The sequence below is a fragment of the Peromyscus maniculatus genome, chromosome 5 (assembly GCF_049852395.1).
Source record: "Peromyscus maniculatus bairdii isolate BWxNUB_F1_BW_parent chromosome 5, HU_Pman_BW_mat_3.1, whole genome shotgun sequence".
In the NCBI taxonomy this organism is placed as follows: Eukaryota; Metazoa; Chordata; class Mammalia; order Rodentia; family Cricetidae; genus Peromyscus; species Peromyscus maniculatus.
This window is the reverse complement of record NC_134856.1, coordinates 57,586,712-57,609,784: the sequence shown is the minus strand read 5'-3', so window position 1 is coordinate 57,609,784 and position 23,073 is coordinate 57,586,712. Positions and strand designations below refer to the sequence as shown.

The following is a 23,073-nucleotide window of genomic DNA, read 5'->3' as shown; positions in this document are numbered from 1 at the left end:
GTATCTCACGCACGTGTATGTGTGTGTGTGTGTGTGTGTGTGTGTGTGTGTGTTCCTGCGGGCGCACACGCACGCGGGCCTCTGTGCCTGCAGGCACCCTGGCTCGTGCGTGGGTGTCTGTGTGTGTGCGCGTGCGTGCTTGCGTGCGTGCGTGCGTGTGCGGGGGCACACATGCCGAGTGTGTTTCCGTGTGGGCGAGCGTGTGTGTGGAGGTCTACGTGTGTGCGTGCATGAGTGTGAGTCCACGTGAAGCGGTGCCCTAGGGGGCTGCGACGTGTCCGTGGGTGTGGCTGCGCGTGTCGCCGGTGGGATGGGATGCCAGAGAGCCACAGTTGGTTGCTTCCCGAGCCCGACCCGAGGGGCCAAGGCCTGGGCGCAGGCCAGTAGAGGAGTCAGTCAGTAGTGCGGTGGCCGAGCAGAGCACCCGGGTCCAAGATGGGCCCGACCTGGAACCTAGTGGTCCCAGGGCAAGAGGAAGTCACAGGTCAGGCGCTGTCCCACTGAGGCGCCGGCGGTGCGGGAATTCTCGGGAATTCTCTGTCTGTCGCGGAAGCAGGTCCCCCAGAGCGGAGGGGTCCGTGCTGGGGTTTGAGAGGCCATCAGACCCCCGGCACACAGTCCGGTCCAGCCGCGCGACCTTCGTCGCGCCCGCTCAGACCCTTGGCTCTTCCTTGATGGAGGCAGCTTTGGATGGGTGCGTGGCCGGGTGGCCGGGTGGCCGGGTGGCAGGAAGAGAATTCTGGCCCCGTGACCCGCCTCTACCCCCAACGTCCACGGAGCTGAGCGACAAAGAGCCCCGTGTTCCAACCTGCCCTGGACATCCTTGCCCGTTTATGTGTGTGTGGCGAGGCTCGGGCTCCGTGTCTGGGTGTGGATGTGTGCACGAGTGTGCGCATGTTTGTGCCTCTGGTTTTGTACGCTCTGGCTTGGCTGTGCGGCCGTCCCTCCTTGCTAGAGCACGGGTGCTCGCTCCATCCAGTGAAGACAGACAGACAGACAGACAGACAGACTTTGTGGCTGCAGGGCCCTGCCCGAGCTGTCTCATCCATTGGCAAGGGAAGATGTAACCGAGGAGTTGGGGCCTAGACACACGCTTCCTTCCTCGTCCGGGACTCTCCAGAGGACAGTCCTCTCCACAGGCAAGGTGGGAGGAGGCCCGCTGGCCGGGTGGGACCGAGGATAGATAGCCCAAGAGACGCCTGGCCCGGACGGGACCCGCCTCTGCCCCCACCGTGCACGCGCAGAGCGCCAAGACCCAAGTTCCAAGTTCGCTGGGACCCATGGGCGCAGGATCATCTTGCTCGCCTTCCAGCGAGACATTCTCCCTTCTCCCGGGCGGGCGGGCTGAGCGGGGCGGCTCATCATCGCCGCCGCGGCCCCCGCCGCCGCCGCCGCCGCCGCCCCCGCCGCCCCCGCCGCTTCCCGGGGAGGGAGGCTTCTGCCACGGAGGAATGGATGGACGGGTTCTCCGTGGGGGTGGGGCGGGGGTGGGGGCAGAACCTGGAGCCCACGAGCTGGCATTCCAAGTTCCAGAGAGGGAACCAAGGTCCATCCAGGAGGTAGGGAAGGGTGTGTGAATGGGCGTGCATGTGTGTGTGTGTGCGCGTGTGTGTTTGTGCATGCGTGTGTGTGTGTGTGTGTGTGTGTTTGTGTGTGTGTCTGTCTGTCTGTGTCTGTCTGTGTCTCCTGGGGAGAGGAGGAAGAGGAGTAGGAAGGAGCAACGGGGGAGGAGGAGGAGGAGGAGAAGCCGACAGTTCCCCAAGGTGAGAGATGACAGTCGGTGCGAGCACCCCATCCGTCCAGGCACCACCTCGGGGCAGCACCGTCAGGAGGGTGAGCACCCTGTCTGGACGGGTGGATGACCCACCAGAAGGATCCGGCCGCCTTGCCTGCGCCTCCCTGGGCACCTCCCCTCCCCGGGAAGCCAGGAAAGAAAGTGGCAGAGCGCAGCCCGGGCAGGGCCACGAACCCCTCCTGCCACCCTCACCCCCACTCCCCACCCCCCCACCTCCACCTCCCCACCAGGACCCCCAAAGGCACAGAAATGGCCTGCAGGTCAGAGGAGGGCTCCAACCTGCCTGCCCCAAAGACCAGGGGCTGGCTACCTGGCAACGGGTGGGGCGAGTCGCGGAGCCAAGGCAGCCCCTGCCCTGGAAGGAAGAAGGTCCTGAGGCTTCAGCGCCCGCAGCCGTGGAAAGCCGAGCGGGGGAGCGGGAGGTGCGGGCGCGTGCACACCGGACCGGCCCGAGGCCCAGGGAGAGGGAGGAGCAGGCTTGCGGGCGAGCCAAGGTGCCAGGGGCCCGCCGGGTGTGCCCGGTGGGAGAGTGCCGCCGGCCGATGAAGCAGGACCGGGAGAGGAGAAGGTCCCGGGGAAACGCTGGCCACTGCCGGCCCTGGGCCCCCGCTGCGGGCCACGGACCACGGGCCACGGACGCGGGCAGAGGGCTGAGGAGGGCCTCGCTGGCGTGCCGTCGCGTTCAGGGTGGGGCGCGAGCCGGGCTCCGGGGCGGCGGGTGGGTGGGTGAGCTGCTGAGGGCAGCGGCGGAGGTGAGGCTCTTGAGGCTCCGCGGACCGGGCGCCGTCATCTACGGCCATACCACCCTGAACGCGCCCGATCTCGTCTGATCTCGGAAGCTAAGCAGGGTCGGGCCTGGTTAGTACTTGGATGGGAGACCGCCTGGGAATACCGGGTGCTGTAGGCTTTTTTTGCCCTTGCCCCTTTTGGCCTTTGAAAGGCAGGCCCTTTGCGGCCGCGGGCCCCCATGGGGCGGGCCCCGGGACCCCTCCGCCTCCCCCTCCCCCTCCCCTTCGCCCGCAAGGCTGCCAATTCGCCCGGCCATCGCAGCCCTCAGGCACGCTGCCAACCCACCGGGGGAAACACCCGAGTGGGGATCCCAGGACCCCAGAAGAAGCTAAGATTCACATGAGAGAGGCAGGTCTCGCCTGACAGGCAGCCCAGGCTAGCCTTGCCCTCCAACAACCGGGGCTCCATCGCACCTGGCTGCCTGCCTGGCTCCACAGGCGGGGGTCTGGGAGGAGGACACTCCGGGTCCCGGCACGGGGATGGGGTGGGGGGACAGATCCGCCCACCACCTCCACACAGCCCACCGCTTGGAAGCAGTCCCAGAGGAACCAGGCTCCCACCCGAGCCCTCCACCACGCCCACCTCCCCCACTAGGAGCCCCCACGGGATAGGGTGGTGGTGCCCAGGGGCGTGCCTACGGGCCTGCCTGCCTGCCTTCCTGCCTCCCTGAGTGTGTTAACTTTGGGTGCGTGCATAGGTGAGTAGGCCCGTGTGTGTGTGTGTGTGTGTGTGTGTGTGTGTGTGTGTGTGTGTGTTCAGGTCGGCCGCATTGTCATCCTGTGTGCCTGTGTAGCCTCATTCCTGCATCATTGAATGTTTTGTGTGTTGGGGGGGGTATCTCACGCACGTGTATGTGTGTGTGTGTGTGTGTGTGTGTGTGTGTGTGTGTGTGTGTTCCTGCGGGCGCACACGCACGCGGGCCTCTGTGCCTGCAGGCACCCTGGCTCGTGCGTGGGTGTCTGTGTGTGTGCGCGTGCGTGCTTGCGTGCGTGCGTGCGTGTGCGGGGGCACACATGCCGAGTGTGTTTCCGTGTGGGCGAGCGTGTGTGTGGAGGTCTACGTGTGTGCGTGCATGAGTGTGAGTCCACGTGAAGCGGTGCCCTAGGGGGCTGCGACGTGTCCGTGGGTGTGGCTGCGCGTGTCACCGGTGGGATGGGATGCCAGAGAGCCACAGTTGGTTGCTTCCCGAGCCCGACCCGAGGGGCCAAGGCCTGGGCGCAGGCCAGTAGAGGAGTCAGTCAGTAGTGCGGTGGCCGAGCAGAGCACCCGGGTCCAAGATGGGCCCGACCTGGAACCTAGTGGTCCCAGGGCAAGAGGAAGTCACAGGTCAGGCGCTGTCCCACTGAGGCGCCGGCGGTGCGGGAATTCTCGGGAATTCTCTGTCTGTCGCGGAAGCAGGTCCCCCAGAGCGGAGGGGTCCGTGCTGGGGTTTGAGAGGCCATCAGACCCCCGGCACACAGTCCGGTCCAGCCGCGCGACCTTCGTCGCGCCCGCTCAGACCCTTGGCTCTTCCTTGATGGAGGCAGCTTTGGATGGGTGCGTGGCCGGGTGGCCGGGTGGCCGGGTGGCAGGAAGAGAATTCTGGCCCCGTGACCCGCCTCTACCCCCAACGTCCACGGAGCTGAGCGACAAAGAGCCCCGTGTTCCAACCTGCCCTGGACATCCTTGCCCGTTTATGTGTGTGTGGCGAGGCTCGGGCTCCGTGTCTGGGTGTGGATGTGTGCACGAGTGTGCGCATGTTTGTGCCTCTGGTTTTGTACGCTCTGGCTTGGCTGTGCGGCCGTCCCTCCTTGCTAGAGCACGGGTGCTCGCTCCATCCAGTGAAGACAGACAGACAGACAGACAGACAGACTTTGTGGCTGCAGGGCCCTGCCCGAGCTGTCTCATCCATTGGCAAGGGAAGATGTAACCGAGGAGTTGGGGCCTAGACACACGCTTCCTTCCTCGTCCGGGACTCTCCAGAGGACAGTCCTCTCCACAGGCAAGGTGGGAGGAGGCCCGCTGGCCGGGTGGGACCGAGGATAGATAGCCCAAGAGACGCCTGGCCCGGACGGGACCCGCCTCTGCCCCCACCGTGCACGCGCAGAGCGCCAAGACCCAAGTTCCAAGTTCGCTGGGACCCATGGGCGCAGGATCATCTTGCTCGCCTTCCAGCGAGACATTCTCCCTTCTCCCGGGCGGGCGGGCTGAGCGGGGCGGCTCATCATCGCCGCCGCGGCCCCCGCCGCCGCCGCCGCCGCCGCCCCCGCCGCCCCCGCCGCTTCCCGGGGAGGGAGGCTTCTGCCACGGAGGAATGGATGGACGGGTTCTCCGTGGGGGTGGGGCGGGGGTGGGGGCAGAACCTGGAGCCCACGAGCTGGCATTCCAAGTTCCAGAGAGGGAACCAAGGTCCATCCAGGAGGTAGGGAAGGGTGTGTGAATGGGCGTGCATGTGTGTGTGTGTGCGCGTGTGTGTTTGTGCATGCGTGTGTGTGTGTGTGTGTGTTTGTGTGTGTGTCTGTCTGTCTGTGTCTGTCTGTGTCTCCTGGGGAGAGGAGGAAGAGGAGTAGGAAGGAGCAACGGGGGAGGAGGAGGAGGAGGAGAAGCCGACAGTTCCCCAAGGTGAGAGATGACAGTCGGTGCGAGCACCTCATCTGTCCAGGCACCACCTCGGGGCAGCACCGTCAGGAGGGTGAGCACCCTGTCTGGACGGGTGGATGACCCACCCGAAGGATCCGGCCGCCTTGCCTGCGCCTCCCTGGGCACCTCCCCTCCCCGGGAAGCCAGGAAAGAAAGTGGCAGAGCGCAGCCCGGGCAGGGCCACGAACCCCTCCTGCCACCCTCACCCCCACTCCCCACCCCCCCACCTCCACCTCCCCACCAGGACCCCCAAAGGCACAGAAATGGCCTGCAGGTCAGAGGAGGGCTCCAACCTGCCTGCCCCAAAGACCAGGGGCTGGCTACCTGGCAACGGGTGGGGCGAGTCGCGGAGCCAAGGCAGCCCCTGCCCTGGAAGGAAGAAGGTCCTGAGGCTTCAGCGCCCGCAGCCGTGGAAAGCCGAGCGGGGGAGCGGGAGGTGCGGGCGCGTGCACACCGGACCGGCCCGAGGCCCAGGGAGAGGGAGGAGCAGGCTTGCGGGCGAGCCAAGGTGCCAGGGGCCCGCCGGGTGTGCCCGGTGGGAGAGTGCCGCCGGCCGATGAAGCAGGACCGGGAGAGGAGAAGGTCCCGGGGAAACGCTGGCCACTGCCGGCCCTGGGCCCCCGCTGCGGGCCACGGACCACGGGCCACGGACGCGGGCAGAGGGCTGAGGAGGGCCTCGCTGGCGTGCCGTCGCGTTCAGGGTGGGGCGCGAGCCGGGCTCCGGGGCGGCGGGTGGGTGGGTGAGCTGCTGAGGGCAGCGGCGGAGGTGAGGCTCTTGAGGCTCCGCGGACCGGGCGCCGTCGTCTACGGCCATACCACCCTGAACGCGCCCGATCTCGTCTGATCTCGGAAGCTAAGCAGGGTCGGGCCTGGTTAGTACTTGGATGGGAGACCGCCTGGGAATACCGGGTGCTGTAGGCTTTTTTTGCCTTTGCCCCTTTTGGCCTTTGAAAGGCAGGCCCTTTGCGGCCGCGGGCCCCCATGGGGCGGGCCCCGGGACCCCTCCGCCTCCCCCTCCCCCTCCCCTTCGCCCGCAAGGCTGCCAATTCGCCCGGCCATCGCAGCCCTCAGGCACGCTGCCAACCCACCGGGGGAAACACCCGAGTGGGGATCCCAGGACCCCAGAAGAAGCTAAGATTCACATGAGAGAGGCAGGTCTCGCCTGACAGGCAGCCCAGGCTAGCCTTGCCCTCCAACAACCGGGGCTCCATCGCACCTGGCTGCCTGCCTGGCTCCACAGGCGGGGGTCTGGGAGGAGGACACTCCGGGTCCCGGCACGGGGATGGGGTGGGGGGACAGATCCGCCCACCACCTCCACACAGCCCACCGCTTGGAAGCAGTCCCAGAGGAACCAGGCTCCCACCCGAGCCCTCCACCACGCCCACCTCCCCCACTAGGAGCCCCCACGGGATAGGGTGGTGGTGCCCAGGGGCGTGCCTACGGGCCTGCCTGCCTGCCTTCCTGCCTCCCTGAGTGTGTTAACTTTGGGTGCGTGCATAGGTGAGTAGGCCCGTGTGTGTGTGTGTGTGTGTGTGTGTGTGTGTTCAGGTCGGCCGCATTGTCATCCTGTGTGCCTGTGTAGCCTCATTCCTGCATCATTGAATGTTTTGTGTGTTGGGGGGGGTATCTCACGCACGTGTATGTGTGTGTGTGTGTGTGTGTGTGTGTGTGTTCCTGCGGGCGCACACGCACGCGGGCCTCTGTGCCTGCAGGCACCCTGGCTCGTGCGTGGGTGTCTGTGTGTGTGCGCGTGCGTGCTTGCGTGCGTGCGTGCATGTGCGGGGGCACACATGCCGAGTGTGTTTCCGTGTGGGCGAGCGTGTGTGTGGAGGTCTACGTGTGTGCGTGCATGAGTGTGAGTCCACGTGAAGCGGTGCCCTAGGGGGCTGCGACGTGTCCGTGGGTGTGGCTGCGCGTGTCGCCGGTGGGATGGGATGCCAGAGAGCCACAGTTGGTTGCTTCCCGAGCCCGACCCGAGGGGCCAAGGCCTGGGCGCAGGCCAGTAGAGGAGTCAGTCAGTAGTGCGGTGGCCGAGCAGAGCACCCGGGTCCAAGATGGGCCCGACCTGGAACCTAGTGGTCCCAGGGCAAGAGGAAGTCACAGGTCAGGCGCTGTCCCACTGAGGCGCCGGCGGTGCGGGAATTCTCGGGAATTCTCTGTCTGTCGCGGAAGCAGGTCCCCCAGAGCGGAGGGGTCCGTGCTGGGGTTTGAGAGGCCATCAGACCCCCGGCACACAGTCCGGTCCAGCCGCGCGACCTTCGTCGCGCCCGCTCAGACCCTTGGCTCTTCCTTGATGGAGGCAGCTTTGGATGGGTGCGTGGCCGGGTGGCCGGGTGGCCAGGTGGCAGGAAGAGAATTCTGGCCCCGTGACCCGCCTCTACCCCCAACGTCCACGGAGCTGAGCGACAAAGAGCCCCGTGTTCCAACCTGCCCTGGACATCCTTGCCCGTTTATGTGTGTGTGGCGAGGCTCGGGCTCCGTGTCTGGGTGTGGATGTGTGCACGAGTGTGCGCATGTTTGTGCCTCTGGTTTTGTACGCTCTGGCTTGGCTGTGCGGCCGTCCCTCCTTGCTAGAGCACGGGTGCTCGCTCCATCCAGTGAAGACAGACAGACAGACAGACAGACAGACAGACTTTGTGGCTGCAGGGCCCTGCCCGAGCTGTCTCATCCATTGGCAAGGGAAGATGTAACCGAGGAGTTGGGGCCTAGACACACGCTTCCTTCCTCGTCCGGGACTCTCCAGAGGACAGTCCTCTCCACAGGCAAGGTGGGAGGAGGCCCGCTGGCCGGGTGGGACCGAGGATAGATAGCCCAAGAGACGCCTGGCCCGGACGGGACCCGCCTCTGCCCCCACCGTGCACGCGCAGAGCGCCAAGACCCAAGTTCCAAGTTCGCTGAAACCCATGGGCGCAGGATCATCTTGCGCGCCTTCCAGCGAGACATTCTCCCTTCTCCCGGGCGGGCTGAGCGGGGCGGCTCATCATCGCCGCCGCGGCCCCCGCCGCCGCCGCCGCCGCCGCCGCCGCCGCCCCCGCCGCCCCCGCCGCTTCCCGGGGAGGGAGGCTTCTGCCACGGAGGAATGGATGGACGGGTTCTCCGTGGGGGTGGGGCGGGGGTGGGGGCAGAACCTGGAGCCCACGAGCTGGCATTCCAAGTTCCAGAGAGGGAACCAAGGTCCATCCAGGAGGTAGGGAAGGGTGTGTGAATGGGCGTGCATGTGTGTGTGTGTGCGCGTGTGTGTTTGTGCATGCGTGTGTGTGTGTGTGTGTGTGTGTTTGTGTGTGTGTCTGTCTGTCTGTGTCTGTCTGTGTCTCCTGGGGAGAGGAGGAAGAGGAGTAGGAAGGAGCAACGGGGGAGGAGGAGGAGGAGGAGAAGCCGACAGTTCCCCAAGGTGAGAGATGACAGTCGGTGCGAGCACCCCATCCGTCCAGGCACCACCTCGGGGCAGCACCGTCAGGAGGGTGAGCACCCTGTCTGGACGGGTGGATGACCCACCAGAAGGATCCGGCCGCCTTGCCTGCGCCTCCCTGGGCACCTCCCCTCCCCGGGAAGCCAGGAAAGAAAGTGGCAGAGCGCAGCCCGGGCAGGGCCACGAACCCCTCCTGCCACCCTCACCCCCACTCCCCACCCCCCCACCTCCACCTCCCCACCAGGACCCCCAAAGGCACAGAAATGGCCTGCAGGTCAGAGGAGGGCTCCAACCTGCCTGCCCCAAAGACCAGGGGCTGGCTACCTGGCAACGGGTGGGGCGAGTCGCGGAGCCAAGGCAGCCCCTGCCCTGGAAGGAAGAAGGTCCTGAGGCTTCAGCGCCCGCAGCCGTGGAAAGCCGAGCGGGGGAGCGGGAGGTGCGGGCGCGTGCACACCGGACCGGCCCGAGGCCCAGGGAGAGGGAGGAGCAGGCTTGCGGGCGAGCCAAGGTGCCAGGGGCCCGCCGGGTGTGCCCGGTGGGAGAGTGCCGCCGGCCGATGAAGCAGGACCGGGAGAGGAGAAGGTCCCGGGGAAACGCTGGCCACTGCCGGCCCTGGGCCCCCGCTGCGGGCCACGGACCACGGGCCACGGACGCGGGCAGAGGGCTGAGGAGGGCCTCGCTGGCGTGCCGTCGCGTTCAGGGTGGGGCGCGAGCCGGGCTCCGGGGCGGCGGGTGGGTGGGTGAGCTGCTGAGGGCAGCGGCGGAGGTGAGGCTCTTGAGGCTCCGCGGACCGGGCGCCGTCATCTACGGCCATACCACCCTGAACGCGCCCGATCTCGTCTGATCTCGGAAGCTAAGCAGGGTCGGGCCTGGTTAGTACTTGGATGGGAGACCGCCTGGGAATACCGGGTGCTGTAGGCTTTTTTTGCCCTTGCCCCTTTTGGCCTTTGAAAGGCAGGCCCTTTGCGGCCGCGGGCCCCCATGGGGCGGGCCCCGGGACCCCTCCGCCTCCCCCTCCCCCTCCCCTTCGCCCGCAAGGCTGCCAATTCGCCCGGCCATCGCAGCCCTCAGGCACGCTGCCAACCCACCGGGGGAAACACCCGAGTGGGGATCCCAGGACCCCAGAAGAAGCTAAGATTCACATGAGAGAGGCAGGTCTCGCCTGACAGGCAGCCCAGGCTAGCCTTGCCCTCCAACAACCGGGGCTCCATCGCACCTGGCTGCCTGCCTGGCTCCACAGGCGGGGGTCTGGGAGGAGGACACTCCGGGTCCCGGCACGGGGATGGGGTGGGGGGACAGATCCGCCCACCACCTCCACACAGCCCACCGCTTGGAAGCAGTCCCAGAGGAACCAGGCTCCCACCCGAGCCCTCCACCACGCCCACCTCCCCCACTAGGAGCCCCCACGGGATAGGGTGGTGGTGCCCAGGGGCGTGCCTACGGGCCTGCCTGCCTGCCTTCCTGCCTCCCTGAGTGTGTTAACTTTGGGTGCGTGCATAGGTGAGTAGGCCCGTGTGTGTGTGTGTGTGTGTGTGTGTGTGTGTGTGTGTGTGTGTGTTCAGGTCGGCCGCATTGTCATCCTGTGTGCCTGTGTAGCCTCATTCCTGCATCATTGAATGTTTTGTGTGTTGGGGGGGGTATCTCACGCACGTGTATGTGTGTGTGTGTGTGTGTGTGTGTGTGTGTGTGTGTGTGTGTTCCTGCGGGCGCACACGCACGCGGGCCTCTGTGCCTGCAGGCACCCTGGCTCGTGCGTGGGTGTCTGTGTGTGTGCGCGTGCGTGCTTGCGTGCGTGCGTGCGTGTGCGGGGGCACACATGCCGAGTGTGTTTCCGTGTGGGCGAGCGTGTGTGTGGAGGTCTACGTGTGTGCGTGCATGAGTGTGAGTCCACGTGAAGCGGTGCCCTAGGGGGCTGCGACGTGTCCGTGGGTGTGGCTGCGCGTGTCACCGGTGGGATGGGATGCCAGAGAGCCACAGTTGGTTGCTTCCCGAGCCCGACCCGAGGGGCCAAGGCCTGGGCGCAGGCCAGTAGAGGAGTCAGTCAGTAGTGCGGTGGCCGAGCAGAGCACCCGGGTCCAAGATGGGCCCGACCTGGAACCTAGTGGTCCCAGGGCAAGAGGAAGTCACAGGTCAGGCGCTGTCCCACTGAGGCGCCGGCGGTGCGGGAATTCTCGGGAATTCTCTGTCTGTCGCGGAAGCAGGTCCCCCAGAGCGGAGGGGTCCGTGCTGGGGTTTGAGAGGCCATCAGACCCCCGGCACACAGTCCGGTCCAGCCGCGCGACCTTCGTCGCGCCCGCTCAGACCCTTGGCTCTTCCTTGATGGAGGCAGCTTTGGATGGGTGCGTGGCCGGGTGGCCGGGTGGCCGGGTGGCAGGAAGAGAATTCTGGCCCCGTGACCCGCCTCTACCCCCAACGTCCACGGAGCTGAGCGACAAAGAGCCCCGTGTTCCAACCTGCCCTGGACATCCTTGCCCGTTTATGTGTGTGTGGCGAGGCTCGGGCTCCGTGTCTGGGTGTGGATGTGTGCACGAGTGTGCGCATGTTTGTGCCTCTGGTTTTGTACGCTCTGGCTTGGCTGTGCGGCCGTCCCTCCTTGCTAGAGCACGGGTGCTCGCTCCATCCAGTGAAGACAGACAGACAGACAGACAGACTTTGTGGCTGCAGGGCCCTGCCCGAGCTGTCTCATCCATTGGCAAGGGAAGATGTAACCGAGGAGTTGGGGCCTAGACACACGCTTCCTTCCTCGTCCGGGACTCTCCAGAGGACAGTCCTCTCCACAGGCAAGGTGGGAGGAGGCCCGCTGGCCGGGTGGGACCGAGGATAGATAGCCCAAGAGACGCCTGGCCCGGACGGGACCCGCCTCTGCCCCCACCGTGCACGCGCAGAGCGCCAAGACCCAAGTTCCAAGTTCGCTGGGACCCATGGGCGCAGGATCATCTTGCTCGCCTTCCAGCGAGACATTCTCCCTTCTCCCGGGCGGGCGGGCTGAGCGGGGCGGCTCATCATCGCCGCCGCGGCCCCCGCCGCCGCCGCCGCCGCCGCCCCCGCCGCCCCCGCCGCTTCCCGGGGAGGGAGGCTTCTGCCACGGAGGAATGGATGGACGGGTTCTCCGTGGGGGTGGGGCGGGGGTGGGGGCAGAACCTGGAGCCCACGAGCTGGCATTCCAAGTTCCAGAGAGGGAACCAAGGTCCATCCAGGAGGTAGGGAAGGGTGTGTGAATGGGCGTGCATGTGTGTGTGTGTGCGCGTGTGTGTTTGTGCATGCGTGTGTGTGTGTGTGTGTGTTTGTGTGTGTGTGTGTCTGTCTGTGTCTGTCTGTGTCTCCTGGGGAGAGGAGGAAGAGGAGTAGGAAGGAGCAACGGGGGAGGAGGAGGAGGAGGAGAAGCCGACAGTTCCCCAAGGTGAGAGATGACAGTCGGTGCGAGCACCCCATCCGTCCAGGCACCACCTCGGGGCAGCACCGTCAGGAGGGTGAGCACCCTGTCTGGACGGGTGGATGACCCACCAGAAGGATCCGGCCGCCTTGCCTGCGCCTCCCTGGGCACCTCCCCTCCCCGGGAAGCCAGGAAAGAAAGTGGCAGAGCGCAGCCCGGGCAGGGCCACGAACCCCTCCTGCCACCCTCACCCCCACTCCCCACCCCCCCACCTCCACCTCCCCACCAGGACCCCCAAAGGCACAGAAATGGCCTGCAGGTCAGAGGAGGGCTCCAACCTGCCTGCCCCAAAGACCAGGGGCTGGCTACCTGGCAACGGGTGGGGCGAGTCGCGGAGCCAAGGCAGCCCCTGCCCTGGAAGGAAGAAGGTCCTGAGGCTTCAGCGCCCGCAGCCGTGGAAAGCCGAGCGGGGGAGCGGGAGGTGCGGGCGCGTGCACACCGGACCGGCCCGAGGCCCAGGGAGAGGGAGGAGCAGGCTTGCGGGCGAGCCAAGGTGCCAGGGGCCCGCCGGGTGTGCCCGGTGGGAGAGTGCCGCCGGCCGATGAAGCAGGACCGGGAGAGGAGAAGGTCCCGGGGAAACGCTGGCCACTGCCGGCCCTGGGCCCCCGCTGCGGGCCACGGACCACGGGCCACGGACGCGGGCAGAGGGCTGAGGAGGGCCTCGCTGGCGTGCCGTCGCGTTCAGGGTGGGGCGCGAGCCGGGCTCCGGGGCGGCGGGTGGGTGGGTGAGCTGCTGAGGGCAGCGGCGGAGGTGAGGCTCTTGAGGCTCCGCGGACCGGGCGCCGTCGTCTACGGCCATACCACCCTGAACGCGCCCGATCTCGTCTGATCTCGGAAGCTAAGCAGGGTCGGGCCTGGTTAGTACTTGGATGGGAGACCGCCTGGGAATACCGGGTGCTGTAGGCTTTTTTTGCCCTTGCCCCTTTTGGCCTTTGAAAGGCAGGCCCTTTGCGGCCGCGGGCCCCCATGGGGCGGGCCCCGGGACCCCTCCGCCTCCCCCTCCCCCTCCCCTTCGCCCGCAAGGCTGCCAATTCGCCCGGCCATCGCAGCCCTCAGGCACGCTGCCAACCCACCGGGGGAAACACCCGAGTGGGGATCCCAGGACCCCAGAAGAAGCTAAGATTCACATGAGAGAGGCAGGTCTCGCCTGACAGGCAGCCCAGGCTAGCCTTGCCCTCCAACAACCGGGGCTCCATCGCACCTGGCTGCCTGCCTGGCTCCACAGGCGGGGGTCTGGGAGGAGGACACTCCGGGTCCCGGCACGGGGATGGGGTGGGGGGACAGATCCGCCCACCACCTCCACACAGCCCACCGCTTGGAAGCAGTCCCAGAGGAACCAGGCTCCCACCCGAGCCCTCCACCACGCCCACCTCCCCCACTAGGAGCCCCCACGGGATAGGGTGGTGGTGCCCAGGGGCGTGCCTACGGGCCTGCCTGCCTGCCTTCCTGCCTCCCTGAGTGTGTTAACTTTGGGTGCGTGCATAGGTGAGTAGGCCCGTGTGTGTGTGTGTGTGTGTGTGTGTGTGTGTGTGTGTGTGTGTGTGTTCAGGTCGGCCGCATTGTCATCCTGTGTGCCTGTGTAGCCTCATTCCTGCATCATTGAATGTTTTGTGTGTTGGGGGGGGTATCTCACGCACGTGTATGTGTGTGTGTGTGTGTGTGTGTGTGTGTGTGTGTGTGTGTGTGTTCCTGCGGGCGCACACGCACGCGGGCCTCTGTGCCTGCAGGCACCCTGGCTCGTGCGTGGGTGTCTGTGTGTGTGCGCGTGCGTGCTTGCGTGCGTGCGTGCGTGTGCGGGGGCACACATGCCGAGTGTGTTTCCGTGTGGGCGAGCGTGTGTGTGGAGGTCTACGTGTGTGCGTGCATGAGTGTGAGTCCACGTGAAGCGGTGCCCTAGGGGGCTGCGACGTGTCCGTGGGTGTGGCTGCGCGTGTCACCGGTGGGATGGGATGCCAGAGAGCCACAGTTGGTTGCTTCCCGAGCCCGACCCGAGGGGCCAAGGCCTGGGCGCAGGCCAGTAGAGGAGTCAGTCAGTAGTGCGGTGGCCGAGCAGAGCACCCGGGTCCAAGATGGGCCCGACCTGGAACCTAGTGGTCCCAGGGCAAGAGGAAGTCACAGGTCAGGCGCTGTCCCACTGAGGCGCCGGCGGTGCGGGAATTCTCGGGAATTCTCTGTCTGTCGCGGAAGCAGGTCCCCCAGAGCGGAGGGGTCCGTGCTGGGGTTTGAGAGGCCATCAGACCCCCGGCACACAGTCCGGTCCAGCCGCGCGACCTTCGTCGCGCCCGCTCAGACCCTTGGCTCTTCCTTGATGGAGGCAGCTTTGGATGGGTGCGTGGCCGGGTGGCCGGGTGGCCGGGTGGCAGGAAGAGAATTCTGGCCCCGTGACCCGCCTCTACCCCCAACGTCCACGGAGCTGAGCGACAAAGAGCCCCGTGTTCCAACCTGCCCTGGACATCCTTGCCCGTTTATGTGTGTGTGGCGAGGCTCGGGCTCCGTGTCTGGGTGTGGATGTGTGCACGAGTGTGCGCATGTTTGTGCCTCTGGTTTTGTACGCTCTGGCTTGGCTGTGCGGCCGTCCCTCCTTGCTAGAGCACGGGTGCTCGCTCCATCCAGTGAAGACAGACAGACAGACAGACAGACTTTGTGGCTGCAGGGCCCTGCCCGAGCTGTCTCATCCATTGGCAAGGGAAGATGTAACCGAGGAGTTGGGGCCTAGACACACGCTTCCTTCCTCGTCCGGGACTCTCCAGAGGACAGTCCTCTCCACAGGCAAGGTGGGAGGAGGCCCGCTGGCCGGGTGGGACCGAGGATAGATAGCCCAAGAGACGCCTGGCCCGGACGGGACCCGCCTCTGCCCCCACCGTGCACGCGCAGAGCGCCAAGACCCAAGTTCCAAGTTCGCTGGGACCCATGGGCGCAGGATCATCTTGCTCGCCTTCCAGCGAGACATTCTCCCTTCTCCCGGGCGGGCGGGCTGAGCGGGGCGGCTCATCATCGCCGCCGCGGCCCCCGCCGCCGCCGCCGCCGCCGCCCCCGCCGCCCCCGCCGCTTCCCGGGGAGGGAGGCTTCTGCCACGGAGGAATGGATGGACGGGTTCTCCGTGGGGGTGGGGCGGGGGTGGGGGCAGAACCTGGAGCCCACGAGCTGGCATTCCAAGTTCCAGAGAGGGAACCAAGGTCCATCCAGGAGGTAGGGAAGGGTGTGTGAATGGGCGTGCATGTGTGTGTGTGTGCGCGTGTGTGTTTGTGCATGCGTGTGTGTGTGTGTGTGTGTTTGTGTGTGTGTGTGTCTGTCTGTGTCTGTCTGTGTCTCCTGGGGAGAGGAGGAAGAGGAGTAGGAAGGAGCAACGGGGGAGGAGGAGGAGGAGGAGGAGAAGCCGACAGTTCCCCAAGGTGAGAGATGACAGTCGGTGCGAGCACCCCATCCGTCCAGGCACCACCTCGGGGCAGCACCGTCAGGAGGGTGAGCACCCTGTCTGGACGGGTGGATGACCCACCAGAAGGATCCGGCCGCCTTGCCTGCGCCTCCCTGGGCACCTCCCCTCCCCGGGAAGCCAGGAAAGAAAGTGGCAGAGCGCAGCCCGGGCAGGGCCACGAACCCCTCCTGCCACCCTCACCCCCACTCCCCACCCCCCCACCTCCACCTCCCCACCAGGACCCCCAAAGGCACAGAAATGGCCTGCAGGTCAGAGGAGGGCTCCAACCTGCCTGCCCCAAAGACCAGGGGCTGGCTACCTGGCAACGGGTGGGGCGAGTCGCGGAGCCAAGGCAGCCCCTGCCCTGGAAGGAAGAAGGTCCTGAGGCTTCAGCGCCCGCAGCCGTGGAAAGCCGAGCGGGGGAGCGGGAGGTGCGGGCGCGTGCACACCGGACCGGCCCGAGGCCCAGGGAGAGGGAGGAGCAGGCTTGCGGGCGAGCCAAGGTGCCAGGGGCCCGCCGGGTGTGCCCGGTGGGAGAGTGCCGCCGGCCGATGAAGCAGGACCGGGAGAGGAGAAGGTCCCGGGGAAACGCTGGCCACTGCCGGCCCTGGGCCCCCGCTGCGGGCCACGGACCACGGGCCACGGACGCGGGCAGAGGGCTGAGGAGGGCCTCGCTGGCGTGCCGTCGCGTTCAGGGTGGGGCGCGAGCCGGGCTCCGGGGCGGCGGGTGGGTGGGTGAGCTGCTGAGGGCAGCGGCGGAGGTGAGGCTCTTGAGGCTCCGCGGACCGGGCGCCGTCGTCTACGGCCATACCACCCTGAACGCGCCCGATCTCGTCTGATCTCGGAAGCTAAGCAGGGTCGGGCCTGGTTAGTACTTGGATGGGAGACCGCCTGGGAATACCGGGTGCTGTAGGCTTTTTTTGCCCTTGCCCCTTTTGGCCTTTGAAAGGCAGGCCCTTTGCGGCCGCGGGCCCCCATGGGGCGGGCCCCGGGACCCCTCCGCCTCCCCCTCCCCCTCCCCTTCGCCCGCAAGGCTGCCAATTCGCCCGGCCATCGCAGCCCTCAGGCACGCTGCCAACCCACCGGGGGAAACACCCGAGTGGGGATCCCAGGACCCCAGAAGAAGCTAAGATTCACATGAGAGAGGCAGGTCTCGCCTGACAGGCAGCCCAGGCTAGCCTTGCCCTCCAACAACCGGGGCTCCATCGCACCTGGCTGCCTGCCTGGCTCCACAGGCGGGGGTCTGGGAGGAGGACACTCCGGGTCCCGGCACGGGGATGGGGTGGGGGGACAGATCCGCCCACCACCTCCACACAGCCCACCGCTTGGAAGCAGTCCCAGAGGAACCAGGCTCCCACCCGAGCCCTCCACCACGCCCACCTCCCCCACTAGGAGCCCCCACGGGATAGGGTGGTGGTGCCCAGGGGCGTGCCTACGGGCCTGCCTGCCTGCCTTCCTGCCTCCCTGAGTGTGTTAACTTTGGGTGCGTGCATAGGTGAGTAGGCCCGTGTGTGTGTGTGTGTGTGTGTGTGTGTGTGTGTGTGTGTGTGTGTGTTCAGGTCGGCCGCATTGTCATCCTGTGTGCCTGTGTAGCCTCATTCCTGCATCATTGAATGTTTTGTGTGTTGGGGGGGGTATCTCACGCACGTGTATGTGTGTGTGTGTGTGTGTGTGTGTGTGTGTGTGTGTGTGTGTGTTCCTGCGGGCGCACACGCACGCGGGCCTCTGTGCCTGCAGGCACCCTGGCTCGTGCGTGGGTGTCTGTGTGTGTGCGCGTGCGTGCTTGCGTGCGTGCGTGCGTGTGCGGGGGCACACATGCCGAGTGTGTTTCCGTGTGGGCGAGCGTGTGTGTGGAGGTCTACGTGTGTGCGTGCATGAGTGTGAGTCCACGTGAAGCGGTGCCCTAGGGGGCTGCGACGTGTCCGTGGGTGTGGCTGCGCGTGTCACCGGTGGGATGGGATGCCAGAGAGCCACAGTTGGTTGCTTCCCGAGCCCGACCCGAGGGGCCAAGGCCTGGGCGCAGGCCAGTAGAGGAGTCAGTCAGTAGTGCGGTGGCCGAGCAGAGCACCCGGGTCCAAGATGGGCCCGACCTGGAACCTAGTGGTCCCAGGGCAAGAGGAAGTCACAGGTCAGGCGCTGTCCCACTGAGGCGCCGGCGGTGCGGGAATTCTCGGGAATTCTCTGTCTGTCGCGGAAGCAGGTCCCCCAGAGCGGAGGGGTCCGTGCTGGGGTTTGAGAGGCCATCAGACCCCCGGCACACAGTCCGGTCCAGCCGCGCGACCTTCGTCGCGCCCGCTCAGACCCTTGGCTCTTCCTTGATGGAGGCAGCTTTGGATGGGTGCGTGGCCGGGTGGCCGGGTGGCCGGGTGGCAGGAAGAGAATTCTGGCCCCGTGACCCGCCTCTACCCCCAACGTCCACGGAGCTGAGCGACAAAGAGCCCCGTGTTCCAACCTGCCCTGGACATCCTTGCCCGTTTATGTGTGTGTGGCGAGGCTCGGGCTCCGTGTCTGGGTGTGGATGTGTGCACGAGTGTGCGCATGTTTGTGCCTCTGGTTTTGTACGCTCTGGCTTGGCTGTGCGGCCGTCCCTCCTTGCTAGAGCACGGGTGCTCGCTCCATCCAGTGAAGACAGACAGACAGACAGACAGACTTTGTGGCTGCAGGGCCCTGCCCGAGCTGTCTCATCCATTGGCAAGGGAAGATGTAACCGAGGAGTTGGGGCCTAGACACACGCTTCCTTCCTCGTCCGGGACTCTCCAGAGGACAGTCCTCTCCACAGGCAAGGTGGGAGGAGGCCCGCTGGCCGGGTGGGACCGAGGATAGATAGCCCAAGAGACGCCTGGCCCGGACGGGACCCGCCTCTGCCCCCACCGTGCACGCGCAGAGCGCCAAGACCCAAGTTCCAAGTTCGCTGGGACCCATGGGCGCAGGATCATCTTGCTCGCCTTCCAGCGAGACATTCTCCCTTCTCCCGGGCGGGCGGGCTGAGCGGGGCGGCTCATCATCGCCGCCGCGGCCCCCGCCGCCGCCGCCGCCGCCGCCCCCGCCGCCCCCGCCGCTTCCCGGGGAGGGAGGCTTCTGCCACGGAGGAATGGATGGACGGGTTCTCCGTGGGGGTGGGGCGGGGGTGGGGGCAGAACCTGGAGCCCACGAGCTGGCATTCCAAGTTCCAGAGAGGGAACCAAGGTCCATCCAGGAGGTAGGGAAGGGTGTGTGAATGGGCGTGCATGTGTGTGTGTGTGCGCGTGTGTGTTTGTGCATGCGTGTGTGTGTGTGTGTGTGTTTGTGTGTGTGTGTGTCTGTCTGTGTCTGTCTGTGTCTCCTGGGGAGAGGAGGAAGAGGAGTAGGAAGGAGCAACGGGGGAGGAGGAGGAGGAGGAGAAGCCGACAGTTCCCCAAGGTGAGAGATGACAGTCGGTGCGAGCACCCCATCCGTCCAGGCACCACCTCGGGGCAGCACCGTCAGGAGGGTGAGCACCCTGTCTGGACGGGTGGATGACCCACCAGAAGGATCCGGCCGCCTTGCCTGCGCCTCCCTGGGCACCTCCCCTCCCCGGGAAGCCAGGAAAGAAAGTGGCAGAGCGCAGCCCGGGCAGGGCCACGAACCCCTCCTGCCACCCTCACCCCCACTCCCCACCCCCCCACCTCCACCTCCCCACCAGGACCCCCAAAGGCACAGAAATGGCCTGCAGGTCAGAGGAGGGCTCCAACCTGCCTGCCCCAAAGACCAGGGGCTGGCTACCTGGCAACGGGTGGGGCGAGTCGCGGAGCCAAGGCAGCCCCTGCCCTGGAAGGAAGAAGGTCCTGAGGCTTCAGCGCCCGCAGCCGTGGAAAGCCGAGCGGGGGAGCGGGAGGTGCGGGCGCGTGCACACCGGACCGGCCCGAGGCCCAGGGAGAGGGAGGAGCAGGCTTGCGGGCGAGCCAAGGTGCCAGGGGCCCGCCGGGTGTGCCCGGTGGGAGAGTGCCGCCGGCCGATGAAGCAGGACCGGGAGAGGAGAAGGTCCCGGGGAAACGCTGGCCACTGCCGGCCCTGGGCCCCCGCTGCGGGCCACGGACCACGGGCCACGGACGCGGGCAGAGGGCTGAGGAGGGCCTCGCTGGCGTGCCGTCGCGTTCAGGGTGGGGCGCGAGCCGGGCTCCGGGGCGGCGGGTGGGTGGGTGAGCTGCTGAGGGCAGCGGCGGAGGTGAGGCTCTTGAGGCTCCGCGGACCGGGCGCCGTCGTCTACGGCCATACCACCCTGAACGCGCCCGATCTCGTCTGATCTCGGAAGCTAAGCAGGGTCGGGCCTGGTTAGTACTTGGATGGGAGACCGCCTGGGAATACCGGGTGCTGTAGGCTTTTTTTGCCCTTGCCCCTTTTGGCCTTTGAAAGGCAGGCCCTTTGCGGCCGCGGGCCCCCATGGGGCGGGCCCCGGGACCCCTCCGCCTCCCCCTCCCCCTCCCCTTCGCCCGCAAGGCTGCCAATTCGCCCGGCCATCGCAGCCCTCAGGCACGCTGCCAACCCACCGGGGGAAACACCCGAGTGGGGATCCCAGGACCCCAGAAGAAGCTAAGATTCACATGAGAGAGGCAGGTCTCGCCTGACAGGCAGCCCAGGCTAGCCTTGCCCTCCAACAACCGGGGCTCCATCGCACCTGGCTGCCTGCCTGGCTCCACAGGCGGGGGTCTGGGAGGAGGACACTCCGGGTCCCGGCACGGGGATGGGGTGGGGGGACAGATCCGCCCACCACCTCCACACAGCCCACCGCTTGGAAGCAGTCCCAGAGGAACCAGGCTCCCACCCGAGCCCTCCACCACGCCCACCTCCCCCACTAGGAGCCCCCACGGGATAGGGTGGTGGTGCCCAGGGGCGTGCCTACGGGCCTGCCTGCCTGCCTTCCTGCCTCCCTGAGTGTGTTAACTTTGGGTGCGTGCATAGGTGAGTAGGCCCGTGTGTGTGTGTGTGTGTGTGTGTGTGTGTGTGTGTGTGTGTGTGTTCAGGTCGGCCGCATTGTCATCCTGTGTGCCTGTGTAGCCTCATTCCTGCATCATTGAATGTTTTGTGTGTTGGGGGGGGTATCTCACGCACGTGTATGTGTGTGTGTGTGTGTGTGTGTGTTCCTGCGGGCGCACACGCACGCGGGCCTCTGTGCCTGCAGGCACCCTGGCTCGTGCGTGGGTGTCTGTGTGTGTGCGCGTGCGTGCTTGCGTGCGTGCGTGCGTGTGCGGGGGCACACATGCCGAGTGTGTTTCCGTGTGGGCGAGCGTGTGTGTGGAGGTCTACGTGTGTGCGTGCATGAGTGTGAGTCCACGTGAAGCGGTGCCCTAGGGGGCTGCGACGTGTCCGTGGGTGTGGCTGCGCGTGTCGCCGGTGGGATGGGATGCCAGAGAGCCACAGTTGGTTGCTTCCCGAGCCCGACCCGAGGGGCCAAGGCCTGGGCGCAGGCCAGTAGAGGAGTCAGTCAGTAGTGCGGTGGCCGAGCAGAGCACCCGGGTCCAAGATGGGCCCGACCTGGAACCTAGTGGTCCCAGGGCAAGAGGAAGTCACAGGTCAGGCGCTGTCCCACTGAGGCGCCGGCGGTGCGGGAATTCTCGGGAATTCTCTGTCTGTCGCGGAAGCAGGTCCCCCAGAGCGGAGGGGTCCGTGCTGGGGTTTGAGAGGCCATCAGACCCCCGGCACACAGTCCGGTCCAGCCGCGCGACCTTCGTCGCGCCCGCTCAGACCCTTGGCTCTTCCTTGATGGAGGCAGCTTTGGATGGGTGCGTGGCCGGGTGGCCGGGTGGCCGGGTGGCAGGAAGAGAATTCTGGCCCCGTGACCCGCCTCTACCCCCAACGTCCACGGAGCTGAGCGACAAAGAGCCCCGTGTTCCAACCTGCCCTGGACATCCTTGCCCGTTTATGTGTGTGTGGCGAGGCTCGGGCTCCGTGTCTGGGTGTGGATGTGTGCACGAGTGTGCGCATGTTTGTGCCTCTGGTTTTGTACGCTCTGGCTTGGCTGTGCGGCCGTCCCTCCTTGCTAGAGCACGGGTGCTCGCTCCATCCAGTGAAGACAGACAGACAGACAGACAGACTTTGTGGCTGCAGGGCCCTGCCCGAGCTGTCTCATCCATTGGCAAGGGAAGATGTTCCCGAGGAGTCGGGGCCTAGACACACGCTTCCTTCCTCGTCCGGGACTCTCCAGAGGACAGTCCTCTCCACAGGCAAGGTGGGAGGAGGCCCGCTGGCCGGGTGGGACCGAGGATAGATAGTCCAAGAGACGCCTGGCCCGGACGGGACCCGCCTCTGCCCCCACCGTGCACGCGCAGAGCGCCAAGACCCAAGTTCCAAGTTCGCTGAAACCCATGGGCGCAGGATCATCTTGCGCGCCTTCCAGCGAGACATTCTCCCTTCTCCCGGGCGGGCTGAGCGGGGCGGCTCATCATCGCCGCCGCGGCCCCCGCCGCCGCCGCCGCCGCCGCCGCCCCCGCCGCCCCCGCCGCTTCCCGGGGAGGGAGGCTTCTGCCACGGAGGAATGGATGGACGGGTTCTCCGTGGGGGTGGGGCGGGGGTGGGGGCAGAACCTGGAGCCCACGAGCTGGCATTCCAAGTTCCAGAGAGGGAACCAAGGTCCATCCAGGAGGTAGGGAAGGGTGTGTGAATGGGCGTGCATGTGTGTGTGTGTGCGCGTGTGTGTTTGTGCATGCGTGTGTGTGTGTGTGTGTGTTTGTGTGTGTGTGTGTCTGTCTGTGTCTGTCTGTGTCTCCTGGGGAGAGGAGGAAGAGGAGTAGGAAGGAGCAACGGGGGAGGAGGAGGAGGAGGAGAAGCCGACAGTTCCCCAAGGTGAGAGATGACAGTCGGTGCGAGCACCTCATCCGTCCAGGCACCACCTCGGGGCAGCACCGTCAGGAGGGTGAGCACCCTGTCTGGACGGGTGGATGACCCACCCGAAGGATCCGGCCGCCTTGCCTGCGCCTCCCTGGGCACCTCCCCTCCCCGGGAAGCCAGGAAAGAAAGTGGCAGAGCGCAGCCCGGGCAGGGCCACGAACCCCTCCTGCCACCCTCACCCCCACTCCCCACCCCCCCACCTCCACCTCCCCACCAGGACCCCCAAAGGCACAGAAATGGCCTGCAGGTCAGAGGAGGGCTCCAACCTGCCTGCCCCAAAGACCAGGGGCTGGCTACCTGGCAACGGGTGGGGCGAGTCGCGGAGCCAAGGCAGCCCCTGCCCTGGAAGGAAGAAGGTCCTGAGGCTTCAGCGCCCGCAGCCGTGGAAAGCCGAGCGGGGGAGCGGGAGGTGCGGGCGCGTGCACACCGGACCGGCCCGAGGCCCAGGGAGAGGGAGGAGCAGGCTTGCGGGCGAGCCAAGGTGCCAGGGGCCCGCCGGGTGTGCCCGGTGGGAGAGTGCCGCCGGCCGATGAAGCAGGACCGGGAGAGGAGAAGGTCCCGGGGAAACGCTGGCCACTGCCGGCCCTGGGCCCCCGCTGCGGGCCACGGACCACGGGCCACGGACGCGGGCAGAGGGCTGAGGAGGGCCTCGCTGGCGTGCCGTCGCGTTCAGGGTGGGGCGCGAGCCGGGCTCCGGGGCGGCGGGTGGGTGGGTGAGCTGCTGAGGGCAGCGGCGGAGGTGAGGCTCTTGAGGCTCCGCGGACCGGGCG

At 66.9% G+C, this 23,073-nt stretch overlaps 6 non-coding genes across 6 annotated transcripts; all 6 read left to right on the top strand.

Annotated features, from left to right (window-relative positions):
- Positions 1-2,583: 2,583 nt before the first annotated feature.
- Positions 2,584-2,702, top strand: LOC143273593 (5S ribosomal RNA). Its single transcript, XR_013051776.1, has one exon. It is a non-coding gene; the product is annotated as a 5S ribosomal RNA (ribosomal RNA).
- Positions 2,703-6,005: 3,303 nt separating this feature from the next.
- Positions 6,006-6,124, top strand: LOC143273587 (5S ribosomal RNA). Its single transcript, XR_013051769.1, has one exon. It is a non-coding gene; the product is annotated as a 5S ribosomal RNA (ribosomal RNA).
- Positions 6,125-9,414: 3,290 nt separating this feature from the next.
- Positions 9,415-9,533, top strand: LOC143273592 (5S ribosomal RNA). Its single transcript, XR_013051774.1, has one exon. It is a non-coding gene; the product is annotated as a 5S ribosomal RNA (ribosomal RNA).
- A 3,299-nt stretch (positions 9,534-12,832) lies between these two features.
- LOC143273586 (5S ribosomal RNA) lies at positions 12,833-12,951 on the top strand. Its single transcript, XR_013051768.1, has one exon. It is a non-coding gene; the product is annotated as a 5S ribosomal RNA (ribosomal RNA).
- Positions 12,952-16,257: 3,306 nt separating this feature from the next.
- On the top strand, positions 16,258-16,376 carry LOC143273585 (5S ribosomal RNA). The gene has a single exon (XR_013051767.1). It is a non-coding gene; the product is annotated as a 5S ribosomal RNA (ribosomal RNA).
- Positions 16,377-19,679: 3,303 nt separating this feature from the next.
- On the top strand, positions 19,680-19,798 carry LOC143273584 (5S ribosomal RNA). The gene has a single exon (XR_013051766.1). It is a non-coding gene; the product is annotated as a 5S ribosomal RNA (ribosomal RNA).
- Positions 19,799-23,073: the final 3,275 nt, after the last annotated feature.